Source organism: Scylla paramamosain, chromosome 40 (assembly GCF_035594125.1).
Source record: "Scylla paramamosain isolate STU-SP2022 chromosome 40, ASM3559412v1, whole genome shotgun sequence".
NCBI lineage: Eukaryota > Metazoa > Arthropoda > Malacostraca > Decapoda > Portunidae > Scylla > Scylla paramamosain.
Window position 1 is genome coordinate 9,883,155 of NC_087190.1, and position 5,949 is coordinate 9,889,103.

Consider the following 5,949-nt stretch of genomic DNA (forward strand, 5'->3'; position numbering starts at 1 on the left):
TAGGATTTCGTATTCACTTAATTGGTTGTTGGCAGGCCTCTGTTGTTGTATATTTGCTGTGACTGTGTCAGAGGAATCTAACTGCGCCTGTGAACAGCGCCCGCAAATAAACTCACGGCACCTGTCTGGAAGTTTCTGTACCGGTCCCCGCTCTACATGTGCTCACTAGAGGTCTGAGGTGCCGTGTCGTGTAATTTTTCGCAAATAAAATTTTAACAAAGTGTCGGACAAGGTTGCTATTTTGGCAGTGGATTTTTGAGACCCCGGCCTGATGGTAAATATGTACTTTGGTGTCATATGTGGATAATGAGGGCAATTATGAGTAAATTTAGGATAAACTTAGCTAAACTTTATAGACACAGGTAGCGAGACTAAGGGCCTATTTCACAGTCGCTTCCTGTTGTTGTGATCGTTACCAATGAGTGGTGATGTCCACCGACAACAAATCCGATTTCACAGACGTTTTTCGTGGCATATCAGAAGTTCTTATCCTCTTGTACTTGTCATATTTCCTAAATTGTATATTAAAATTATTTAACAATACAACAACATTTTCTAGGCTATAATAGTAATTTACTATGATCAAATTTAAGAATTTGGAAGGCGTCGTGAACTTAATTCACCAGCTGATGAAAACGTCACTACCTGTCACCCTTATTTCATCTCATCTGCTACGCCTCCTTGGTTAAAAACTGTAATAATTCTCACATACGCTTAGGGTGTGTAGAATCTGTCACCTAAGAGAAATATTAGATAATATTAAAATAGCATTACCATTAGGCTAGGTCTAGATTAATTCAGTTCATTAATTTAATTGCTAATTCTTTCAATACGTAGATCAAGATTAAAAAAAAAAAAAAGATTTTTACTAAAAAAATTAATAACCAGTCTCAAAATTAGTAGGCTGGAAAAATTATGTGACGTGTTTTGAATGGTAACATTCATAAAAAGACGCCATACTTGAGGATTTGAGCGTGCGGGGGTGGGAGGGAAGGGGGAAAAGTGACGCGTCTTGGAGTAGTGACACACACACACACACACACACACATAGATAGTTTATTGACCACAGTTAGCAAGCAAGCACACACACACACCACGGTATTCTTGACGCCCCGGTATCGTGTGCAAGTGTCTGTGCGGGTGTAGCTTGTGCGCCACACCCTCTGTTATCTTTGCTCAAACTCGTGTGTGAAAGTCTATGGGGCTAATACCTCAACCAGAGCAAGCACGATCATTATTTGCCATTATGAATGTATATAACGCATCATCAGTAGTCTTATAATCTAGTTTTTGTCGAATATTTGAAGCCATACATTGTTAGATTGAAATGTTTCGGGTTTTATGGAAATAGCCCTAGCCTATTAATTTTGAGACTACTTATTTCTCAGTAATTTTATTTTTATTTTTTTTTAATCGTGATCTATTTATTAAAAGGAATAACAATAAAATTAATGAATTGATTTGATGACAACCTAGTCTAACTGAAGCAAGCCTAGTCCACTGATGGAAACGGTAATGTTATTTCAATATTATCTAATATTTCTCATGGGTGAGATTTAAAGTGATTATTTCTTTTTTACCAAACATGATTTTTTTTTTTTTTTTTAGTCATGATCTGTCCATTGAAAGGATCAGCAATTAGATTAATTAATTTAATTAATCTAGGCTAGGTTTAGATTAATTAATTTAATTAATCTAAACCTAGCCTAATAGAAGCAAGCCTAGCCCTCTGATGGAAATGGTAATGCTATTTTAATATTATCTAATATTTTTCTTTGGTGATAAACTCCACACACCCTATGCGTATGTGAGAATTATTACAGTTTTTAACCAAGGAGGCGTAGCAGATGAGATGAAATAAGGGATGACAGGTAGTGACGTTTTCATCAGCTTGTGAAATGAGTTCACGACGCCATCCAAACTCTTTAATTTGATCATATTACTATTACGCCCTACTAAATGTTGTTGTATTGTTAAATAATTTTTAATATACGATTTAGGAAGTAATACTAGGAAAAGAGGATAAGAACTTGTGATATTTGCAAGAAATATATGCACTGGTAAGCTACATTCGGGAGGCCCAGCAGCTACTAAGCCAGCGTTACCAGAGGCTCCAACTTCTAGTAATGATCAAAACAAACATCGCCTCAAAAAACATCTGTTTACGTTACGTTTATGGGGAGAGAGATAGTAGGGGGGGAAATAAGAAGAAATGAGGGGAAGATAATAGGTTGGGTTAAATGACGAAGGAAAGTAGAATGGTAAAAGATGACGGGCAGACCGTCATGCTGTTTTAATGTGATTATTTAATGTATCTATGATTTATTGTTTTTTCTTCAATACTGTGTCAGTAATACATTCTCCTCGCATCCCCTGTCTGTACCGCATGGTGCTGCCTTGCAAGGCTGACACCTGTCTAGTTCCCCTCGTGGGAGGGACCTGGATCCAGGCAACACCACGACTCAGGGCGCAGCAGTAAACGCTCTAATAACCCGTCTCACGCTGCCGGTAGTCCGCAGACGTCCTGGGATGACTGAGCCCCTCACCTGGGGAGCAGTGTTGCCACAAATATTAAGTCCCATATATTATTGATTTATTTTATTTTTTTTCCCACAGAATCCCACAAAGTATAAGGAAAATCCCATTAAAATTCAAATTAATTTTGAACAGCAAACGTGTGTGTGTGTGTGTGTGTGTGTGTGTGTGTGTGTGTGTGTGTGTATACTCGTATATATATATACATAGTTTAGTGTACCATGATATATAGAGTTTCTCAAGTTATTGACAGAAAACGAAAAGTATAATGGGAAACAATAACAGATTCATGGAGAAAATACGGAAACACACACACTTTATTACTGTGTGTGTGTGTGTGTGTGTGTGTGTGTGTGTGTGTGTGTGTGTGTGTGTGTGTGTGTGTTTGAGAACCTTGGTTGAAATTAAAAGTGAAGGCATTTTATAGGAGGAGGAGGCAGTAGACACCTGCCGAATCGATAATTACTCCCAGTGAGGTCTAAAGCACTGTTCAGGGGGTGCTGTGAACTTTTCAATAAACCCAGCTGTGACCTCACTGAACGTTTCCCTTTGTGTCTTACAACACAAGGGGGCAGTCACAGCCTGCCCTCTAAAGACAACTCTCTTCCTCCACACAAAACTACAAGCACCTAATAACACACACACCCTTCACTCAAAAATTTTAAAATCATTATGGCGACTCCTACATCAGCCTCGGAGTCCCCATCTCGGGGAGGGGACCATAAATGTCCCCAGGTCGGACTGCCTTTCTGTCGACGACCCTAAGTGTCTTGACACCCCCCTCAAATTTTTCTTCATTAACTTCTGCAACATTCGGGGTCTAAGATCTAATTTTCAATCTGTAGAACACCACCTCTCCTCTTCTAAACCTCATCTTCTTTTCCTCACTGAAACTCGGGTGTCTGAGGCAACTGACAGTAGCCCTTTTTCTGTTCTCTCCTACTTTCTCTATCCTCATTTTCGATCCAAAGCTGGATGCTGCGTTTATGGGCGCAATGACTTAACCTGCTCTCGTGCCCATGCTCTTGAATCTTGCAAGTTTTCCACCATCTGGCTACGACTACAGAGTCACTCTCATACTAAATTTATCTGTGCTGTATACCTCTCACCTAACTCCTCTGACTATAAGAAATTCTTTGACTACTTAACTTCCAAAGTGGAGCACATTCTGAACCTCTTCCCTTTTGCAGAGATCTCCATTCTTGGAGACTTCAATGTTCACCACTAGCTTTGGCTTTCCTCTCCCTTCACTGACCATCCTGGTGAACTAGCCTACAACTTTGCTATCCTCCATGACCTAGAGCAATTGGTGCAACACCCTACTCGTATTCCTGACCGTCTTGGAGATACGCCCAACATTCTTGACCTTTTCCTGACCTCTAATCCTTCTGCTTATGCTGTCACCCTTTCTTCTCCGTTGGGCTCCTCCGATCACAATCTCATATCTTTATCTTGTCCTATCACTCCAATCCCTCCTCAGGATCCCCCTAAGCGTGGCGTTTTGCCTCTGCTAGTTGGGGGGACCTGAGGAGGTATTTTGCTGATTTTCCTTGGAATGACTACTGCTTCCGTGTCAGAGACCCGTCTTTGTGTGCTGAGCGCATAACAGAGGTGATAGTGTCTGGCATGGAGGCATACATTCCTCACTCTTTTTCTCGTCCTAAACCTTCTAAACCTTGGTTTAACACAGTTTGTTCTCGTGCTATACATGATAGAGAGGTGGCCCACAAAAGGTACTTAAGCCTTCCATCACCAGAATCTCATGCACTTTATATTTCTGCCCGGAACCATGCCAAGTCTGTTCTCCAACTAGCCAAAAACTCCTTCATTAACAGAAAATGTCAAAACCTTTCGAGATCTAACTTCCCTCGTGATTTCTGGCATCTAGCCAAAAATATCTCCAATAACTTTGCTTCTTCTTCTTTCCCTCCTCTATTTCAACCAGATGGCACCACTGCTATCACATCTATTTCTAAAGCTGAACTCTTTGCTCAAACCTTTGCTAAAAACGCTACCTTGGACGATTCTGGGCTTGTTCCTCCCTCTCCTCCACCCTCTGACTACTTCATGCCACCTATTAAAATTCTTCGCAATGATGTTTTCCATGCCGTCGCTGGCCTAGGGAAGGCTTATGGACCTGATGGGGTCCTTCCTATTGTTCTCCGAAACTGTGCCTCCGTGCTTGCACCTTGCCTAGTCAAACTCTTTCAGCTCTGTCTGTCAACATCTACCTTTCCTTCTTGCTGGAAGTTTGCCTACATTCAACCTGTTCCTAAGAAGGGTGACCGTTTTAATCCCTTAAACTACCGTCCTATTGCTTTAATTTCCTATCTAAAGTTTTTGAATCTATCCTCAACAGGAAGATTCTTAAACATCTATCACTTCACAACCTTCTATCTGATCGCCAGTATGGGTTCCGTCAAGGCCGCCCTACTGGTGATGTTCTGGCTTTCCTTACTGAGTCTTGGTCATCCTCTTTTAGAGATTTTGGTGAAACTTTTGCTGTTGCCTTGGACATATCAAAAGCTTTTGATAGAGTCTGGCACAAAGCTTTGATTTCCAAACTACCCTCCTACGGTTTCTATCCTTCTCTCTGTAACTTCATCTCAAGTTTCCTTTCTAACCGTTCTATTGCTGCTGTGGTAGACGGTCACTGTTCTTCTCCTAAATCTATTAACAGTGGTGTTCCTCAGGGTTCTGTCCTGTCACCAACTCTCTTCTTATTATTCATTAATGATCTTCTAAACCAAACTTCTTGTCCTATCCACTCCTACGCTGATGATACCACCCTGCACTTTTCCACGTCTTTTCATAGACGTCCAACCCTTCAGGAGGTAAACATATCACGCATGGAAGCCACGGAACGCCTGACATCTGATCTTTCTAAAATTTCTGATTGGGGCAGAGCAAACTTGGTATTGTTCAATGCCTCAAAAACTCAATTCCCCCATCTATCAACTCGACACAACCTTCCAGACAACTATCCCCTCTTCTTCAATGACACTCAACTGTCCCCCTCTTCTACACTGAACATCCTCGGTCTGTCCTTTATACTTATAATCTGAACTGGAAACTTCACATCTCATCTCTAGCTAAAACAGCTTCTATGAAGTTAGGTATTCTGAGACGTCTCTGCCAGTTTTTCTCAGCCCCCCAGCTGCTAACTCTGTACAAGGGCCTTATCCGTCCATGTATGGAGTATGCTTCACATGTCTGGGGGGCTTCCACTCATACTGGCCTTCTAGACAGATTGGAATCAAAAGCTTTTCGTCTCATCAACTCCTCTCCTCTAACTGACTGTCTTCAGCCGCAATGTTGCATATCTAGCTGTCTTCTACCGCTATTTTCATGCTAACTGCTCTTCTGATCTTGCTAACTGCATGCCTCCCTTCCTTCCGCGGCCTCGCTGCACAA